This window comes from Schistocerca gregaria, chromosome 2, assembly GCF_023897955.1.
Source record: "Schistocerca gregaria isolate iqSchGreg1 chromosome 2, iqSchGreg1.2, whole genome shotgun sequence".
Classification (NCBI taxonomy): Eukaryota; Metazoa; Arthropoda; class Insecta; order Orthoptera; family Acrididae; genus Schistocerca; species Schistocerca gregaria.
Genome location: NC_064921.1, coordinates 25,314,239 through 25,336,310, shown reverse-complemented (window position 1 = coordinate 25,336,310; position 22,072 = coordinate 25,314,239). Strand labels below are relative to the sequence as shown.

General features: G+C 43.5%; 1 protein-coding gene across 1 annotated transcript in view; it reads left to right on the top strand.

Annotated features, from left to right (window-relative positions):
• The first annotated feature begins 1,469 nt into the window (after positions 1 to 1,469).
• LOC126335601 (PDF receptor-like) overlaps positions 1,470 to 22,072 on the top strand; it is a 383,334-nt gene continuing 362,731 nt past the window's right edge. Inside the window, exon 1 of the mRNA XM_049999054.1 lies at positions 1,470 to 1,638. The gene's annotated coding sequence lies outside the window, so the exon portion shown is untranslated. The remainder of the gene's footprint in view (positions 1,639 to 22,072) is intronic.

Genomic DNA, 22,072 nt, shown 5'->3' with positions numbered 1-22,072 from the left:
GTGGAGGAAGGTACGCCACTGTGGAAATCATTATAGAACACGTAGATGAATGACAGCCTCTTCAGCTTTTCATAAAACACACTTAATGGAACAGCCGTGGTAAATCGTATTCATTCAAAGTAAAGTAGAAGTTAGGACACAGGGCATATTAAAACATAAACACACAACAGACTCACATCATCGGCAATAGCCACACGCAACACAACACAGAGCACTCATTTGGAAAAGTAGATCAAAATACCAAAGTACTTCACCGATTAAACAAAGGTCATGAAATGAATTTGTTGGAAGAACTGCAGACATAAGCACATCACAAAAAATGTAAAGACAAAATACCAAATGAAAAACTGGAAAGTGGATCAGTGAATTTCCTCAGATACTTCCATAATCAGCTGAAATAAAAATACCGATACATATAAGTAAGTACCTTTAACTATGTGACGTAACAGTACATAATATAGTGGGCGTCCTATACCGCTAACTCTGTTGACTGTAAGTAAGAAGAGGTCTACCTTTGTAACTGTTTTCTTTCTCTACGTCTGATACTGTTATTATGTGCTATGGATAGAAAAATGTGTTTGATGCTTAGTACGTGTGAGTTTCTGAACAAGTGGACGGCAAGAAAACCGTAAATAGACGTACTTTCCTGATTCTCCATAAAAATCGATCATTGATCAAAAAGTAAGCGCGTTTTTTTAGTAAAGGCAACATGAACATTGCAGTACTTTGCACATCGAAAATTTCACGAATAAACACCATCGAACACGAAAAAAGCTCTTTATAATGGGAACATTTCCCAAACACGCAGTGCAAAATATTCTTAAAAATAAAGTCATAGCTGCTAGCATAATGAGTTATTTTGTATACAAATCCATTGTTATCTTGTTCGCAACCTTTCACCAGACATCTAAAATGGATAAAATAAAAAGTTATTTAGTCTGATTTAATCCTATATTACGGATTGTCATTGTTTTTTTGGGGCAACGTGAACAGTAATTTCTTACTTATATTAAATTCTGTAATGAATACTGTAACAATGTGCTGTAGCTTCGCGCGATTTTGTATTTACTCGACAAATCAACATTGTCAGTTACGCAGCATTAGTTCTTTAAAGGCGAAATGCAGCTAGTAAATTTGACAGCTGACAGCAAATTTCAGCTTTACGTTCACCTGAAACTAGAAAGCAGGTTACCATTAGGATAATTATTGTTACTGGAAGCGGTTGCATGGGATTGTTTTCATTTCCCGACTGCCCCCCCCCCCTCCCCCTACTTTCCGCCGCGTCACATTCCCGTCTCTGGACCCTGCCTCCCTTGGCGCAGCTCGGCTAAGAGTTCCGCACCACTGCGCATGCGTACGGAGTCTGGACTGCCCCCAAGTGGGCCATCTGCCCCCACCACCGCGCTTTCGGTCGCCTACTCAACGCACGGCGCCAAATCGAATCAGTCGCTCGGCAATTGCCGCGCAGTTTAGGTGGTATTCGTGCTGCCTTCCCTCTCCACTGGCTGCGCACGCGGCTGCGGCGTCTGTCAGAAAGCGGGACACCAAGCGTCCCCGAACGCTCCACTGAAATGACAGTTTTTTTCCTTAGTTACTATTTCCGTTTTTGATTCATTTGAGCTGAGGCAAATTCTGTGGGTAAGCGATACTTCAGTACTATTGCAAATCTCAGTAGTGGCTTTTAGCTAAAACAGCAGAACGTTAGCATTGCGATTCATGTCGGTGACCAATATTTTTTGATTGTTTTGAGCGGTTTTGAATTAATGATGTTTCAGGGTGTCTTTAACATGATTAGGTGTCGACTAGTTCAATAACATTTTCCGTAAAACATTCAGTCATTAAATAACGTAATACCACCGTAACAGCTCTTACTGATCATTTTATATATACTGATCTGGAAAATAGCATGTTAGTCAAAAACAGTTGGAAAGTATGACCACTTATCTACTATTGAATGCTTCTATAGTGACTGCTCCTTACATTCGTTACATGTACCTCTGACAGAGGCATAGCCTACATTTTTTGATGACGTGGAAGACACCGCAAACAAAATATTTCTTGCCATATAATGTTTAGTGGAAAGTGTGTCGTATACGTCTATTCTCTGGTGTATTTTACATTTTCAAATGCAAGTAGCAGCTGACTTAGCATTAATGAATCCTTATTTCTTGACTATAGTTGGAATACATTTTCTTTTTAGCAAAATAGTGTTCCTCAAATTACATTGTCCAGGTTCTGTCCAATATCAACTGAAATTTCAACTCAAAATGTTACCTATATGTGTCAACGACATTTATTCATGCGGTTATTTCACGTGACAAATAATTTGATTGCTTGGGTCGGTTATATTTAATCCTTATCAGTTTAAAACTGCAGTATGCAGTGTTCATGAGTAATAAGTAATAATAATAATAATATTAATTATAATAATAATAACAATAATATAGTAATAACAAATGCAGTATGAACATATAGTATTTCAGCAATTTGTCTAATTAGGACAGTCTTAAGAGACGTCTTTTAAACTACACGTTTAATACCGCAGGTACTTTACTGTCCTCTGATATTATTCCACCGCTCCACGTTGACTGTGCACTCGTCGCGATACTGACTAATCAATTCCAGATTTTGATTTCAGCTGAATTTATTTATTTTCTATCACCTACTAACACAAAATTTCGCCCCACAAACAGTAAATTATACACCAACTTCGCGAAAAAGAAAAAACATTCCTTTCCGACTGTCCTTTCCGTGTACGCGACTTTTCTCACCTTCGTTTAGATCATTTACACCACCACTTACTGGAACAATACTTAAGCGCTGAAGGAGCGGGAAGTCAAGGATACTCCCCAAACCTATCGAACAGCTACAGAGCTTTTGCAGAACCACCCAGGAACATAGTATAGCAATATTTATAGGCTCGGCTTCGTACTGTCATTTGCGATGGTTCAGTGTTCTCTGCGTTCGTCTGTGATATGTCTCATGGCATCTTGCAGTTATGTGTAGCAGTAGCACAGAAGGAATCAAAAGTGGAGAAGAAGTTGTCTTGGCAGGGGAAGGGAAGGAAATAATAGGTCAAGATTTACAGATGTGACGCAGGAAAGGAAACAGAAATGGATAGGGAAGAAGAAGAAAGCAAAGCGTGGATAGTATAGAAATGTTGTAGGTACTTTGAGTTACTGGAGATGGTTACTAGGTTATGCCGAGAGTGAGGCTACGTAGATAATAACACCTGAAAGTATAACCTCCGTTTTAAGGCAGTGATATTTAGGGTCTGATGCAGGTCATTGGATAGTATGTTACAAAGCCGTGTGAGTGAAATTGAGATAGAGAAAGTCGAGCGAAGATACCTGAGATGTCCGATTTTATATAGCAGTTGTGGATTAATGATAGGCATCTGATAAACCTTGAGAGATCCTGTGGATGCCAGTAACCACGAAACATGTCACGTCACCTATCTCGTCACACCCAGCCTATCTGAGCACAGAGAGAATTGACGTGATCTGTCGTAAAGTAAAATGAAGATTTTCCTTGAAGAATTCATAAGGCGTTGCTGCAGTGGGATTTAGTTACTCACCTCCTTTCGAGGCCCTTCCGCACTCTCAAATCAAGCGAGTATTGTCATGCTGTGTAGCTTGCAGCGACGTACACAGCCGTCGCGTGCAATGGCGGCGTGTCTGATCTGTGAGTTAACTGCATCAACGAGGCGACACCTCCATTGGAGGGTATTGTTCCTGCGCTTGGGAAGGCACCCGCTCCAGTCTCCTTGTAGCTCTGCCCACGGGAGCGTGTACACCTTATAGGCCTACGTGGAAATTACGACTCTTAAAGAGGAATGTTCTGTGTAGCCCGCTGCTAAGAATTTGAAAAATGATGTGAATGGTTGGCGCATAACTGTTAGAAACTGACTGGACATTTTGAGACACATACCTGGTAGCAACTTAAGACGTTCTTGAAATTGTTTTTTGTGATCCGGACGCAGCAGAAGCCATGAAATTACGTTTGACTTTGCATGCCAACAGACTACTGTTGCGGGGAGGTCTCGGTTCGAGTCTTAACGTGATACAAAGTCTGGCGAAAGGAGGATGTGTTTCGTTCCAGACTAATGATATTCATTAATCTCAGAGTTTGTTACCAATAACGAGTTCGATTTACGAAGTGAGAGCCATGTTTTTTCTGAATAGTTCCTAGGTATTTTTGGGCTACGACACAGAAATTTTCCCCACTGCTAGCAACAAGAAATCCTCACAACAGCTTTCCTTTCTGTTTCACATTCTTTGTAAAATATTTAAAGTTTAAAACCGTAGGCCCACAAGGGGCTGCGTTCCTTTGTCGACAACTAAAATTTATTGGTACAGAATGGCTAGCTAGTTTCACCATTAGAGAGCAATTTCAAGTGACAATATTCTTGCTGTCATTAGGATACTCACCGTCACACGATGTGCAATTAAATTTTGGTTATAACAACAGTTTTAAGCAGCTGTGGAGCCATGGCTTGGAACTTTGTATTCTTCACATCCTTTCCCTCTCGAAAATTGGCAGCATTTATAAGAATTCAGTGTTTGTGGCTCAAATGATGCGCTGCATGTCGTTCTGGCACAGCCTGCAGCTGAGATTCTGCAACAGGCGTTTCCTCGGCCCAACAATCTGAACCTGTGATTAGTGGCGGCTTATGTAAAAATGAATGAGTAAGGAAAGAAACCCTGTGGAGGGTAAACAACAGACCACTAATTTCAACCAGACCAAACGTATCCTACGCAAATCAAATGGCTCAGAGCACTATGGGACTTAACATCTTAGGTCATCAGTCCCCTAGAACTTACAACTACTTAAACCTAACTAACCTAAGGACATCACACACATTCATGCCCGAGGCAGGATTCGAACCTGCGACCGTAGCAGTCCCGCGGTTCCGGACTGCAGCGCCTAGAACCGCACGGCCACCGCGGCCGATCCTACCCAAATATTTCGTAACTGAAATAGGGATGTTCGGAATTTTGATCTGAGATTTTAGCGCATATAGTGAACAGTAGATGCGTTCCATAACACCTTCCCCTCTTCCCTCTGACCAAATAAGGCAATATATCGGACACCACATCATGTAAATTTTGAATAATCCGCAAAGTGTATGAGTCACACTAATGTGAGAGTGGCAGAATACGAAAAGTGTCAGTGCAGTTTATGAAACTGATCTGAACTACAGCAATCACTGTCAGACTCAAGCGACTACGAATACATCTCATCTGCATCTACATACATAACTCTGCAAAACATGTGGTGCATGGTGGAGGGTACCACACACACTACTAGTCATTCCCTTCCCTGATCCATTTGTGAATGGAGATACGGGAAGCGTAAGCCCACGTAAGAGCCCTCATTTGTTTTATTAAACTGTTGCAAATGCCGGTTCTCTAAACTTCCTCAATAGCGTTTCGCAAAAGGAACGTCTTTTTCCCTTCAGGAATGCCACGAAACGTCACGGATCATTTCGGTAGTGATCGTGAATTGAACGAAAATAACTGTAGCAAATCTAGCCGTACGCGTCTCAATTGCTTCCCTGTATTGCTTTAAACTGATCTTGTTCGCATTCCAAACAGTTGAACAGCACTCAAGAAAGTATCGCTTAGGTGTACTGTATGATGTCTGTTGTGTTTTGTATGTTGCCTTCTATACACATCTACATAAACATCTACATTTATACTCCGCAAGCCACCAAATGCTGTGTGGCGGAGGGCACTTTACGTGCCACTGTCATTACCACCCTTTCCTGTTCCACTCGCGTATGGTTCGCGGGAAGAACGACTGCCGCAAAGCCTTCGTGCCCTCTCGAATCTCTCCAATTTTGCATTCGTGATCTCCTCGAGAGGTATAAGTAGAAGGAAGCAATATATTCGATACGTCATCCAGAAACGTACCCTCCCGAAACCTGGACAGCAAGATACACCGAGATGCAGAGCGCCTCTCTCGAACAGTCTGCCACATGAGTTTGCTAAACATCTCCGTAACGCTACCACGCTTACCAAATAACCCTATGACGAAACGGGCCGCTCTTCTTTGGATATTCTCTATCTCCTCTGTCAACCCGATCTGGTACGGATCACACACTGATGAGCAAAAACTCAAGTATAGGTCGAACGAGTGTTTTGTAAGCCACCTCGTTTGTTGATGGACTACATGTTCTAAGGACTCTCCCAATGAATCTCAACCTGGCACCCGATTTACCAACAATTAATTTTATATGATCATTCAGCTTCAAATTGCTCCGTACGCGTACTCCCAGATATTTTACAGAAGTAACTGCTACCAGTGTTTGTTCCGCTATCATATAATCATACAATAAAGGATCCTTCTTTCTATGTGTTCGCAGTACACTACGTTTGTCTATGTTAAGGCTCAATTGCCACTTCCTGCACCAAGTGCCTATTCGCTGCTGATCTTCTTGCATTTCGCTGCAATTTTCTAATGCTGTAACGTCTCTGTATACTGCAGCATCATCCCCGAAAAGGAGCATGCAACTTCCAACACTGTCTACTAGATCATTTATATATATTGTGGAAAGCAATGGTCCCATAACACTCCCCTGTTGTACGCCTGATTTTACTTTAACGTCTGTAGACGTCTCTCCATTGCTAAAAACTCTTCAATCCAGCCACACAGATGGTCTGATATACCGTAGGCTCTTACTTTGTTTATCAGGCGACAGTGCGGAACTGTATCGAACGCCTTTCGGAAGTCAAGAAAAATGGCACCTACCTGGGAGCCTGTATCTAATATTTTCTGGGTGTCATGAACAAATAAAGCGAGTTGGGTCTCACACGATCGCTTTTTCCGGAATCCATGTTGATCCCTACAGAGTAGATTCTGGGTTTCCAGAAATGTCATAACACGCGAGCAAAAAACATGTTCTAAAATTCTATAACAGATCGATGTCAGAGAATAGGCCTATAGTTTTGCGCATCTGCTTGACGACCCTTCTTGAAAATTAGAACTACCTGTGCTCTACTCCAATCATTTGGAACCTTCCGATCCTCTAGGGACTTACAGTGCACGGCTGTTAGAAGGGGGGCAAGTTCTTCCGCGTACTCTGTGTAGAATTGAACTGGTATCCCGTCAGGTCCAGTGGACTTTCCTCTGTTGAGTGATTTCAGTTGCTTTTCTATTCCTTGGACACTTATTTCGATGTCATCCATCTTTTCGTTCGTGCGAGGATTTAGAGAAGGAACTGCAGCTGAATTATGTTTTCTTAGAATGCTTGCAATAAACTGAAGTGGACCATTCGCCTTCCATACAACCGGCTTAATTCGAATGTCACTCCCCAGGCTACCGTATCTATTGCTTCTGGTTAACAGTAACTTCAGCTTACAGTTATTATCATTTACATGATAGTGTAAGATTAATACGATGTTGTCCGCCCCGGTAGCTGAATGGTCAGCGTGACGGATTATCAATCCTCTGGGCCCGGGTTCGATTCCAGGCTGGGTCGCGGAATTTTCTCCACCCAGGGACTGGGTGTTGTGCTGTCCTCATCATCCTATCATCCTAATCGACTGCAGGTCGCCGAAGTGTCGTAAAATTGAGAGACCGGCACCCGGCGAACCGCCTGCCTCTCGGGGGGCCCAAGCCATACTATTTCATAAATAAATACGATGTTTAATTAGAACTATTACTTTACTTCTGTTATCAGTTGTAGACTAAATGTCCATAAACGTAGATGAGTTAATGTTTCTCAGATCAAACATAAGAGGATCCGTCCATTAGTTCGGTTCAGGACTTCTTCATCGCTGCGAAACTGACCCCTCCAGATTCAGCTGCTGTTTTGGGAGAAACGTCCAGCTGTAAAAGGAAAAGCTGATGCTGTGACGCTCTGGATGCTTCTAGCTGTCTTACGTAACACGCAGCTCTAATAAGAGGAGTGGGCATTTTTCACAAGGTTATCACACTCCCGGGAAGGATATTTTAAACGACAGACGGTATCGAACTGGAGTTCGTGTCTTATTTCTGAAAAAAAGTTATCAGCTACATCAAGGTTTCACAGACGAGAATGAGTAGAAATACATGTACTAGGAAAGCGGCAGGTGGATTTATCTGTGTTACGGTAGAAAAAATGGTGCCGCTGTAATCCAGTAAGAGGCAAGAACGTTGATATTTCAATAATGTCATAAGGGGCCAATAACAACAATTGAATCTGATTCACAGGTAGAGAAAACTACTTTATTAACAGAATTAATTTTTACAGCGAAAACCTGATGATACATTTATTTTCTTTTACTTTATCGTAGGCATAGTTTGTACACCCTGAATTCACAAAATTTTAGTACGCAAGCAATGGAATATACCAAATTTCCAATGAAATACGGTTGATAAAGACCACCATCAAGAAACGTGGGGCTCTAAGGACGGATAGTCATCTTTCTCCTGAAGTAAACAATACACTCACCTGCACAACAAAGTGTGACACTATGCGCATTCATTTCGTTTGACATATGGCTATTACGTTGCACAGTATGGTCAGGATATACGAAACCTACACTCCAAAGCGCAGTTAAAAAAAAAAAAAAAGTCGGGTAAGAATGTGTTTTCTGTTGGGCAAAATATCAAAATGAGTAAAGTAAAACAAGGGTAACGAAATGCAGATGAGTTAGGTATCTGATGCACAGAATTGGATTTCAAAACGGGGCACAAATAGTCGCTATTTGAATAGCTGACCCCTATTTGAATTGCTGACTGTAGTCAAAATAGAGGATTATAAAACGTAGACATGCATTGTCAAAAAATGCATTTATGAAAATGAAGCATTTAAGGGTTAGGAAGTCAGTTCTGAGGTATTTGTCTGGAGAGAAGCCTTGCACGGAGGTGAATCAGCTGAAACGTGCTGCTACAGAAGAGTGCTGACAGTTGTATTCAAGAATTTAAATGTGCTGTAAAACTACTCATTCGATACTGGGAAACGAGGTTGCGTTTGAGACAACTTGATTAAAAGAACTGATCTATGGGTAGGACACGTACTGAACAATCAAGGAATCATTAGTTTTATTTGGCAATTGAAGGAACTGTTCGTCTGTGTGTGAGGAGAGCGGGGATGGGCTACAATTTTAGAGGGAGACTTAAGGCTTGAATGTAGTAGGCTGGTTCAGGTGGATGTAGATTGCGATAGTCATTCAGAGATGAAAAGACTGGTACGGGATGCACGAGCCTAGATAGCTGCTTCAGACCAGTCTCTGGACTGAAGACCACAACGAGAACAACACTGGTCACGAAGGATATGGCAACAGACTTGACCACCCTTGCCACATACTGGCAAGTTATGATGCATCTTGGAAGACACGGCTGCAACAAGGGAAGTAGCCACGATGTTTTAATTTTATTATCAATTTTGTTGTGCCTGGTGCATGTTCCATTTTAGCGAGTTTCAACAGGCTCTTTTACTTTTTATTATTCTGATGATGGAAGCTTGACTTCCGAAACGCGTCAATCTTAGTGTTTTACACTATAAACAAGTGGTTGAGCCGATATATTTTTAGCATTGACTTTCGCAACTACGACCTCTCATCCAGTATGGATAAGATCAAAGCAGGAAAACCAGCAGAGAATCGAAAGTGATTCCATGGACTGGCAGGTGTCCTGAATGCGATGGTTGGTTTGTGGGCCGCTCAACAGCGCGGTCATTAGTACCCGTACAAAGTCCCAATCTTTACACAGTCTAATCTGGCCCCTTTCATGAATGATGATGAAGTGTTGAGGACAACACAAACACCCAGTCCCCGTGTACAGAAAATCCCCAACCCGGCCGGGAATCGAATGCGGGACACCATGATCCTGAGGCAGCAACGCTAACCACTTTTCCTTCATTTCGATCGTTATTGTTCGTTGTATTTGGTCGTAGTGGACGTCACATGACATCTGTTCAAGTTCGTAGTTGGTCCCTTATCTCAGTTTTTCTATCACAGAAACCAGACAGCTCTTTGACCGAACACGCTGAGCTACCGTTCCGGTATCCACTAGACCATGAACTGCTGTTACCTATAGCACACAGACTTAACGAAACATCAATTACTGTTAGACTACGCTAGTGACGATGAATCACTGTAAATTGGAACTACCATAAAATATCCATGAATTATAGGAAAAAACAGGTATCAGGGTGAGGTTCGTTGGAAGACTCTTTTAAGACATTTCATCCAAGAAATAAATAGGTTACAAAACACTACTTCTACTGAAACTTGAAACTTCCTGGCAGATTAAAACTGTGTGCCCGACCTAGACTTGAACTCGGGACCTTTGCTTTTCGCGGGCAAGTGCTCTACCATCTGAGCTACCGAAGCACGACTCATGCCCAGTACTCACAGCTTTACTTGTGCCAGTCTCGGTCGGGCACACAGTTTTAATGTGCCAGGAAGTTTCATATCAGCGCATACTCCGCTGCAGAGTGAAAATCTCATTCTGGAAACATCCCCCAGGCTGTGGCTAAGCCATGTCTCCGCAGTATCCTTTCTTTCAGGAGTGCTAGTTCTGCAAGGTTCGCGGGAGAGCTTCTGTAAAGTTTGGAAGGTGGGGCACACAGTTTTAATCTGCCAGGAAGTTCCATATCAGCGCACACTCCACTGCAGAGTGAAAATCTCATTCTGGACTGCTTCTACTGATTGTTGCCTGTCAATTTGGGAACTTTGAGTTTGGATTGGTGGAAGAGCTGGAGATGATCGGACGAAAAGTGGCTTGTTTCGTCATTGGAGAGACGACGTAACGGACATGTTCAACATGAAGAATTTATTGTAGAAATTCCTCCCACATACATCCTGAGATGCGCCTCGGACCCCCCCCCCCCCCCCCAAAAAAAAAAAAAAAAAAAAAAAAAAAAAAAAAAAAAATTAAAAATTAAAGCTTAAATTAGATCACACACGGGTGTTTCCTGCGAGTCGTCCTTCCCATCCACCATTCGCTACTGTGAAACGTTTCCTTAGAAAATTTTATGAGTTACTGTTCTGGTAAACCCCTTACCTTATTTGATTTTCAAACAGCTCAGCAAAACTGAACGTACTTGGAAGGAGAGACAGCGTTGGTCGTACTTTGTTGTTTTATTAACCGCAAAATCGATTTTCGGTCACTTAGTGACCATCCTCAGTGCTATAATATACAATTTACATTGGTAGGCACTGCTGTCAACAAGCTTAGAGCGATCACGTGTTTATGTGTGTGTTGACAGCAGTGCCTACCAATGTAAATTGTATATTACAGCGCTGAGGATGGTCACTAAGTGACCGAAAATCGATTTTGCGGTTAATAAAAGAAAAAAATACGACCAACGCTGTCTCTCCTTTCAAGTGTATCCATTACCTGGTCGTGGTGCGCAGGACACTACACAGAGTCGCCAATCAATAAAACTGAACGTACTCAGAAATTTCTCTCTTTGCTTATTCTGATCATCACTAAACTGACACACAATGTTTTTAGGGCAACGCAGTCTGATTTTCAGTAATCCCTAAAAAAAGAATGGTCCTGACTAACAATAACCTAAACCTTTCATGAATCACTTACCTCACAAAAATCTTCGTTACTCGAACTACTGCAATACAGCGAGCGCCAACACTGGCAGCTAAATAAAGGATTCTAACTCCTGAAGGCACTAATTACTGATAGGCATAGTTGGAAAATGAACGATTTTGATATAGAACAAACAATGTATTTACCTTAATAATGTTCAAAAGTCACCATATATATATCAGTTCATGAAATACAGTATTATAAATTTACTCTTTGTGATGGACATACGTCCAGATCGTCCGCTCTCAAAACTCTGCCAACTCTCTTCCCATATCCGCCACTGCTGACGGTTCACCTCCAACTGCGCAACGCTACACGCTGTTCACATCCAACTGCTCAACACTACAATAGCAAATATACCAACAATGCAAACCAGCCACAGACTGCACACAATACGGTCAGTGATTCTCATACAGAGTGCTACGTGGCGTTACCAACATAAAAACCTAATTACATAGCAAATAGCCTACTTACAACTGATACGGATTCAAATGGCTCTGAGCACTATGGGACATAACATCTGAGGTCATTTCACACACATCCATGCCCGAGGCAGGATTCAAACCTATGACAGTAGCGGTCGCGCGGTTCCACACTGAAGCGGTATCCAGTACTGACGGCCACTGAGGCACGGATGAGGAGCCACAGAAACAAGCGGTGCATTTGGTTAACTGTACCGTAAAGTATACCAAAGAAAGACGAAGTTGGATGAGGACTTACAAATATTTTATTTTCCTTACGAACTATTCGTCCATATACACTCCTGGAAATTGAAATAAGAACACCGTGAATTCATTGTCCCAGGAAAGGAAAACTTTATTGACACATTCCTGGGGTCAGATACATCACATGATCACACTGACAGAACCACAGGCACATAGACACAGGCAACAGAGCATGCACAATGTCGGCACTAGTACAGTGTATATCCACCTTTCGCAGCAATGCAGGCTGCTATTCTCCCATGGAGACGATCGTAAAGATGCTGGATGTAGTCCTGTGGAACGGCTTGCCATGCCATTTCCACCTGGCGCCTCAGTTGGATCAGCGTTCGTGCTCGACGCCCAGACCGCGTGAGACGACGCTTCATCCAGTCCCAAACATGCTCAATGGGGGACAGATCCGGAGATCTTGCTGGCCAGGGTAGTTGACTTACACCTTCTAGAGCACGTTGGGTGGCACGGGATACATGCGGACGTGCATTGTCCTGTTGGAACAGCAAGTTCCTTTGCCGGTCTAGGAATCGTAGAACGATGGGTTCGATGACGGTTTGGATGTACCGTGCACTATTCAGTGTCCCCTCGACGATCACCAGAGGTGTACGGCCAGTGTAGGAGATCGCTCCCCACACCATGATGCCGGGTGTTGGCCCTGTGTTCCTCGGTCGTATGCAGTCCTGATTGTGGCGCTCACCTGCACGGCGCCAAACACGCATACGACCATCATTGGCGTCAAGGCAGAAGCGACTCTCATCGCTGAAGACGACACGTCTCCATTCGTCCCTCCATTCACGCCTGTCGCGACACCACTGGAGGCGGGCTGCACGATGTTGGGGCGTGAGCGGAAGACGGCCTAACGGTGTGCGGGACCGTAGCCCAGCTTCATGGAGACGGTTGCGAATGGTCCTCGCCGATACCCCAGGAGCAACAGTGTCCCTAATTTGCTGGGAAGTGGCGGTGCGGTCCCCTACGGCACTGCGTAGGATCCTACGGTCTTGGCGTGCATCCGTGCGTCGCTGCGGTCCGGTCCCAGGTCGACGGGCACGTGCACCTTCCGCCGACCACTGGCGACAACATCGATGTACTGTGGAGACCTCACGCCCCATGTGTTGAGCAATTCGGCGGTACGTCCACCCGGCCTCCCGCATGCCCACTATACGCCCTCGCTCAAAGTCCGTCAACTGCACATACGGTTCACGTCCACGCTGTCGCGGCATGCTACCAGTGTTAAAGACTGCGATGGAGCTCCGTATGCCACGGCAAACTGGCTGACACTGACGGCGGCGGTGCACAAATGCTGCGCAGCTAGCGCCATTCGACGGCCAACACCGCGGTTCCTGGTGTGTCCGCTGTGCCGTGCGTGTGATCATTGCTTGTACAGCCCTGTGGAAGTGTCCGGAGCAAGTATGGTGGGTCTGACACACCGGTGTCAATGTGTTCTTTTTTCCATTTCCAGGAGTGTATTTCACATTTGATAAATTACCATGCACGGTTGTTCGCTGTTGCGCTACTCAAGAACACCGATAGACTTTATGGACAGATTCCTAATACAGAAAAAAGTAAAAATAAGTCTAGTAAACATCGGCTCTAAAATGCATACCTTACAAGGTATGAACACTTGCCCATCTTAGGTATTATGAAACACATTTCCTATACCTTCAACATGTTAGCTTTCCATATTTCCGGAGGATGAAATACTGCCGAACACAAGAACAAATGTATAGTAAACATGGGGACTAAAATGCATAGTTTAAAGAGCTACGAGCATTTCTTGATCTGCAGTTGTATGAAAGACATCTCTTTTATTGAACACGAGCATTTCAGAGCCAATGTTTACTAGACATGTTATACTCTTTTTGGTCTGTACTGCATCCTCCCAAAATATGAAAAGCAAAGCATTTGCAGTAGAAGAGTTGTGTTTCACAGTATCGAAGATGAAAAAATGCTCATATATCTGAAGGTCTATGCTTTAGAGACCTCGTTTACTAGACTTCTTTCTTGTATTGGTATAAGGAACCGGTTTCTAAAGGTTATCGGCGTTTATTTAGGACACCCTGTGTAGTCGACGACATTTTGAAAACCAATCACCCCAGAATGAAAACTTGCTGCTATTTTCATAACAGCTTTTTTTATTGCAATTTTCAATACGTAAATGCAGTTTGATATCATGCTGGTACATCACCTTCATTTGAAACTGAAAGTGGCTGACAGTTGATCCTAGTATTTGCTACATGGTCGCCCCCCGGTAGCTGAGTGGCCTGCTCGACAGAATGTCAATCCTAAGGACCCCGTTTCGATTCCCGGCTGGGTCTGAGATTTTCTCCGCTCAGGGACTGGGTGTTGCGTTGTCCTAATCATCATCATTTCATCCTCATCGACGAGCAAGTCGCCGAAGTGGCGTCAACTTGAAAGACTTGCACCCGGCGAACGGTCTACCCGACGGGAGGCCTTAGTCACACGACATTAATTCATTTGCTACATTAAGGCCACGTGTTTCAACCACTCTGTAAGTGTTAATTATTGAAACAATCAATGAAATTGTATCACAATACTCCACTCCATCTCTAAACCGCTATTAACATTATCATAATCAAGGCAGACATAATCCCAGCACCCACCTATCAAAGTTCACATGCCTTCAACCGCCATATATAATGAAGAGATTGAAAGAATGTATAAGATAAAAGGAATTATTCGTATAAAGTAATGAGAGACTGGAATTTGGTAACAGGGATAGCTAGAGAAAATAGTAAGAGAACATCGCTCAGGCGAATGAATGAACGGGAAGCCGCCTGGTAGAATTTTGCACAGAGCATAATTAGATCATCGCTAACACTTTGTCTAAAAATCATGGAACAAAGATGCAAATGAAGGGTCAGAGGAAAAATCAAGTTAAGTCACTTTCTTTCCGTAACTGAATTATTGTCACTGCTCGATTTGGATAATAGGCATCTGCTGAAAGGTTGAAACCGAAAACAAGCGATTCCAGAGATATTAGCATTCAAAGTTTTGATGGAAGGTGAATGAACCAAACAAGTCAGTTTTTCAGGAGAAAGAAGCAGACTGGAGACTTATCTGGTTCCTAGATCGAAGTATAAACAAAATTCTGATACAGCCTCTGCCCCCCCCCCCCCCAAATTCCCCAGTATACCGGAGGTAACAGAAAACAAAAAGAAGGTAGCTATCTGCAAATACTGTGCAAGATACTATATTTCTCAAATATAGCGACTGATGACGTTTACTTTAAGCAGAAACTTTCCATGTATTCGTTCGACTTCTGTGTTCTTCCAACACACGAATCTTTTTTTATGTTTATCCCGAATACTTTGTGATAAAGGGCACAAGGGAAGTGATGTTATTCCTTCCTCACTTCATGACTCATGCGATGGATGAGGGCACTGAAGAGCGCTATACATGGTGTCCCAGATCAACATACAGGACGTGATAGGAAAAACCTTGCAGTAGAAGAGCTTATTTTCACAGTGTGGGAGACGAAGTGCCGATAGCTCTTAAGGTATGCATTTTAGAGCACATGTGCACTAGAATATTTTGCTTCGAATGATCTTGTCATGTCTCTGAATATTTACCAATCCTCCTGGGACGTCAGTTCCAGGTTCTGCCAGTGGTCAAAACAAAAACTTCACTGTCTTCTCCTTTACTCATTATGTAACTTTCAATCAAATTAGTGGCTTAAAGAAAATAAAAGTTATATTAATTGTAAAAACAAGAATGTCTACGAGGATAATGCAAGGTTGCTAGTTATTCCTGCTTTGCTGGTTTGCACCTGTAAAAGATAAATGGGGAGCACAGCGAAAAGAAATTATAAATAAAGTCTCTGGAACAAATGGAAGCAGATGTACGAATATGAAGAGCTCAGATAGTAAACTAGAACCAAGCAAAGGAGAAATGGCTGTAAGATGGAAGGAATATGTGGGGCAAGGGGGGTGGGGGGTGGAGGGGGAGGCGAGAGAAACTATACAAACTGTGAAATGTCTGAACAAGCGAGGCCATACTGATCTCTACAACTTGTCTTAGAAGACATACTGAAGAAAGGCCAACCTGTGTTTATAGCATACGTAGATTTAAAAAACAGCTATTGACAATCTTGACTGAAATACTCTCTTTGGGATAGAACTCTGGGACACAAGATATTGTACAACTTGTACACTCCTGGAAATTGAAATAAGAACAACGTGAATTCATTGTCCCAGGAAGGGGAAACTTTATTGACACATTCCTGGGGGCAGATACATCACATGATCACACTGACAGAACCACAGGCACATAGACACAGGCAACAGAGCATGCACAATGTCGGCACTAGTACAGTGTATATCCACCTTTCGCAGCAATGCACGCTGCTATTCTCCCATGGAGATGATCGTAGAGATGCTGGATGTAGTCCTGTGGAACGGCTTGCCATGCCACTTCCACCTGGCGCCTCAGTTGGACCAGCGTTCGTGCTGGACGTGCAAATCGCGTGAGACGACGCTTCAGCCAGTCCCAAACATGCTCAATGGGCGACAGATCCGGAGATCTTGCTGGCCAGGGTAGTTGACTTACACCTTCTAGAGCACGTTGAGTGGCACGGGATACATGCGGACGTGCACTGTCCTGTTGGAACAGCAAGTTCCCTTGCCGGTCTAGGAATGGTAGAACGATGGGTTCGATGACGGTTTGGATGTACCGTGCACTATTCAGTGTCCCCTCGACGATCACCAGAGGTGTACGGCCAGTGTAGGAGATCGCTCCCCACGCCATGATGCCGGGTGTTGGCCCTGTGTGCCTCGGTCGTATGCAGTCCTGATTGTGGCGCTCACCTGCACGGCGCCAAACACGCATACGACCATCATTGGCACCAAGGCAGAAGCGACTCTCATCGCTGAAGACGACACGTCTCCATTCGTCCCTTCATTCACGCCTGTCGCGACACCACTGGAGGCGGGCTGCACGATGTTGGGGCGTAAGCGGAAGACGGTCTAACGGTGTGCGGGACCGTAGCCCAGCTTCATGGAGACGGTTGCGAATGGTCCTCGCCGATACCCCAGGAGCAACAGTGTCCCTAATTTGCTGGGAAGTGGCGGTGCGGTCCCCTACGGCACTGCGTAGGATCCTATGGTCTTGGCGTGCATCCGTGCGTCGCTGCGGTCCGGTCCCAGGTCGACGGGCACGTGCACCTTCCGCCGACCACTGGTGACAACATCGATGTACTGTGGAGACCTCACGCCCCACGTGTTGAGCAATTCGGCGGTACGTCCACCCGGCCTCCCGCATGCCCACTATACGCCCTCGCTCAAAGTCCGTCAACTGCACATACGGTTCACGTCCACGCTGTCGCGGCATGCTACCAGTGTTAAAGACTGCGATGGAGCTCCGTATGCCACGGCAAACTGGCTGACACTGACGGCGGCGGTGCACAAATGCTGCGCAGCTAGCGCCATTCGACGGCCAACACCGCGGTTCCTGGTGTGTCCGCTGTGCCGTGCGTGTGATCATTGCTTGTACAGCCCTGTGGCAGTGTCCGGAGCAAGTATGGTGGGTTTGACACACCGGTGTCAATGTGTTCTTTTTTCCATTTCCAGGAGTGTATATTAACCATACTGTATTTCTAAGACTTCAATGACTTGAAAAGGAAGCAGTAGTCGAGGAGACCTAAGTAGAGAAGATGTAAAATGAAAATAGGCAGTAGAAAAAAAAAATTTAAAAAAAAATAAAAAAAATTCTCAGGCACCAAGAAATAGTCAGTTTAGTAATGGAGGCAAAATTAGAGAGAGACAAAGGTTTAACAACGGTGAGTGCAGGTTGCAGTGGTTATCCAGAGGTGTGGAGGCTTACACAGGATAGACTTCTGTGGAGCGATCTGTCAACATAGGATTCAGGCTCAAGACTACAACAAGCAAAATGGTGAGAGGAGTTTCTTTTTGTTGACGCAGACCAGCAACAACTAGGCACAAACAACAAAGAAAATTGTGAGACGAATTGCTTTTTGTTGACGCAGGCCAGCAACAACTAGACACAAACAACAAAGAAAGTAGTGAGACGAATTGCTTTTCGTTGACGCACACCAGCAACAACTAGCCAGCTTTGATTAACTAGGTCAGTGATGTGTTAATTGCCAGAAAATTTATTTAATGTAGAATTTAGTACGTACCACTTGTGATGTACTTCAAAATACATTTCTATTACTCACTGCAAATACCTTTATATTAGGATAAAGTTGCGACTTGTGATGTAGTTTCCTTATAGCGTCAGTCAGAAAATTATACTGTTGAACTACTGTGTTTGGCACTTTGCAATATGTGTCATTTTGGGTAAGATATAAATTCCTTCAGGAAATAAAAACCAATGAGTATTTCCATGATTCAACGCATTGGGGGTTTTCAAACTGTGAAGGAGTCATCGATGACAAACATATCATAACGCAGTTCTGCAACTGCATTACGTATTTGGTGCAGGGGAGCCTTTTCCGCTGACTTTAGATACCAGATGGACATTCTGGGGCCTATTAAAGGATGCACCAGCGCAGCTTGCAAATAAACAAAATGCCTTACGCAAAGACAAGTAAAAAATACTTGTAGATACTTAGATCATCCACCAAATTGGTTTTGATTTAAGCTCTGTAGGTGTGTATGGAATATTGTAAATATTAACGTGCTCCATGTTACTGGGATTCTCGTTTCTGCAACGGTCGCAGGTTCGAATCCTGCCTCGGGCATGGATGTGTGTGATATACCGTTCATAGTTCACCGTCGCCGGCCGGAGTGGCCGTGCGGTTCTAGGCTCTACAGTCTGGAACTGAGCTACGGTCGCAGGTTCGAATCCTGCGTCAGGCATGGATGTGTGTGATATCCTTAGGTTAGTTAGGTTTAAGTAGTTCTAAGTTTTAGGGGACTGATGACCTCAGATGTTAAGTCCCATAGCGCTCAGAGCCATTTTTCTCTCGTTTCTCGTGTTGTCAAATCCACTTAAAAAGTAGGTATATCCATAGTAGAAAGCTATAGGTACTTCCATATCTTGAGAGATAAAAAAGTTACCCATATTTATCACGTGACAAAATGCGTGACTATTTTTATTTTTCATGAGTTATCATTTGCAAAAAACCTCGTTTCGGTATCTTGAACTTTTTACGAAATTTTGTGACTGTTGCGACCGCATGACTGCCGACGGACGGGGAAGGAACTCGTCACGCCGCTCGTGACCCACCCGTGCACATCCACCGACATATGGTTCAATATATCGAGAACTGTTGTTATACTCTCACCGGTAAACACAATTTCGTCATCTTAGCTACATGTCATATGCAATAATGTATCAGCTAAAATAAGCCGTAAGCGCAGTGTACGAAGTGCGATTTTAGCTCTGCAAAGTCAATGAAACATCCTGTAATTGATTACTAAAAAAAGAGCTACAGCTAGTAAAAATGATGAATAGTGAAAGAAATTCTTTGTTTTATTGAGCAGATATATCAGGTTGTAAAATATAGAGCAATCAAACTTCTTTCACAAATAATTTCCTTGAAATTGTGTGGTACGTATTTCACACCGTCTGACTGATTGCGCCAGCGCTACGTCGACAGTTCCGTGTGCCCCAGGTTCTAAAGCTGACATCTCAGTGCGGTGCGCGGCAGCGGCAACGGTTCCACAGCTACGAACTGCGATGCTAAGCCTGCTATACTGCTTTGCTGAGGAAGTTTCCATGGCAACTTGACGTTGCCGCAGGGTTTCGACGCGTGGCAGTTCCTAATGGTACCCGGACCTTATATCATTCATAAAGCACTGTCTCAAAGATGCTGCTGCATTACGACAGGGAGCAATGTCACGTTAACACAATCATTGTCTCCAAACAGTTCCATTATTCAGTACCCAATACTGTAAAACATATTCGTTTCCATCCGAATATAGTTTAGTCTTAAGCACAATAAGGGGATCACAGGATGGCCATGAAATACATGCTCACACCTTTATGCAACCTCTTCGTTGCTTCAGTCTTGCCATTGCACCTTCCATGGGTTGCCACCGGCTATAGCTTGCTTCATAACTCCAAATCACTCATAACGTCATTCACTGTCCAGTGGCATCACTCTTTGTAGCATCTCAAGAATCACTTGCCACTGAGTTCAGAAATGTAAGGTTTATTGTGAGCTACCCATCCTTTACACTCCTTTTGATTTAAAAGCCTATGGATACTGATTGGACTAGCTTGACTCTTTGTAGCTCTTTGGAACTCATGAGCATTTCCTCATGCTGGCTTTAAGCGATTTTTAGAGCTACACTTCACAATGCTTGATGGTCTCTGGTCTCTGTCCATCATTATGTGAGGTTTGCCGTGGTCTTGGTCTCACTGTGGCTGATTCTTTGCATTTACACTTCACAGTTATATCACCAACAGGCGACGTGCAGCTTTAGAAATACCACTGATGGGTTTGTGATTTACGTCACTTCCAGTAATTATTCCATGTTGACTGAGCTGTCCTTACTGACCTACTCCGCTGTTTCTGCTTCTTTGCTGAAAACACAGTACTGGCCATCTCCTTTTATGCTTGTATGTCGGCCTGTCGTGAGATCTAGTGTTCAGTTCCGCACTATTTAGGGGTTTGTGAATACTTTTGTTAGGATGTAGTACGTGCAGCTCTTAATGATACTGTCATTTGTAAGTATTCTTATGTATGCATAACCACTACAATCTACAGCCATTTGAATCTACTTACTGTTGTCTGGTCTTGTTTAAGCGGCATTAATTCTTCATCTGTTACAAATATAGGTCTGTATTGTTTATTGCCTATGTTTCTATTTCATGTACTGCTGTGCTACATGCGAATACCTTCAGGAGAGATACCGTAACACTTTCATTTATTTTCGATGATAACGTACTGCTCTTTTCACATAGCTTTCTCCTGTCCTTCACACTACACATTTACAACATTATGTCTGTAACGTTCCATTATTTTGTTCCCCAAATAGAAAACATACTATTCTATTGCGTCATTCCCCTACCCAGTCCCCTCTGCATCGCCTTCGTTGATTCGATTGCATTCCGCTATCCTTGTTCGACTTTCATTGATGCTCATCATATAACCTCTTTTTGAGACAGTATCCCATCCAAGTTCTCGGTCGTCTCTGAGAAAATTATGATGTCATGATCTATAGATTAAACGCAGTATTATTAGATAAACACAAGAATAATAAGGTTGTCGTAAGTTCCTATGGGACTAAACTGCTGAGATCATAGTTCCCTAGTCTTACACACTAATTAGTCTAACTTAAGCTAACTTACGCTATGGACAACACACACACCCCTGCCCGAGGAAGGACTCGAACCTCCGATGGGGGCAGCCACGCGAACCGTGGTGAGGCTACTCCGCGAGGCAACAATAAGGAACTAAACGGAATAACTCAAGCAGTAGAAAAGCACTGTGTCTCAATAATCTCTATTTACAAAATTGAATAGTAAACTCCAGAAAGACAAAAATATAACGAGCTAAATAAGTAAAGAAAAACACCATACAAATCGAAGGAGCCTCAACACTCACAACAACCACGAACACCAATACCACTAAGGACATCACACACATCCATGCCCGAGGCAGGATTCGAACCTGAGACCGTAGCAGTCCCGCGATTTCGGACTGAGCGCCTGAACCGCTAGGCCACCGCGGCCGGCCCTCTTGTTACTACTACATAAGGACGATCCAACACAAAAGGTCAAGAACAAGCTCATAAACATTGTAATATAGAAACAAACTGACACAAAGAACGAAAAACTTCTTTAAAAAGCAAGGGATAAAAATAGCATACCGAAGTAATAACTCATCACAT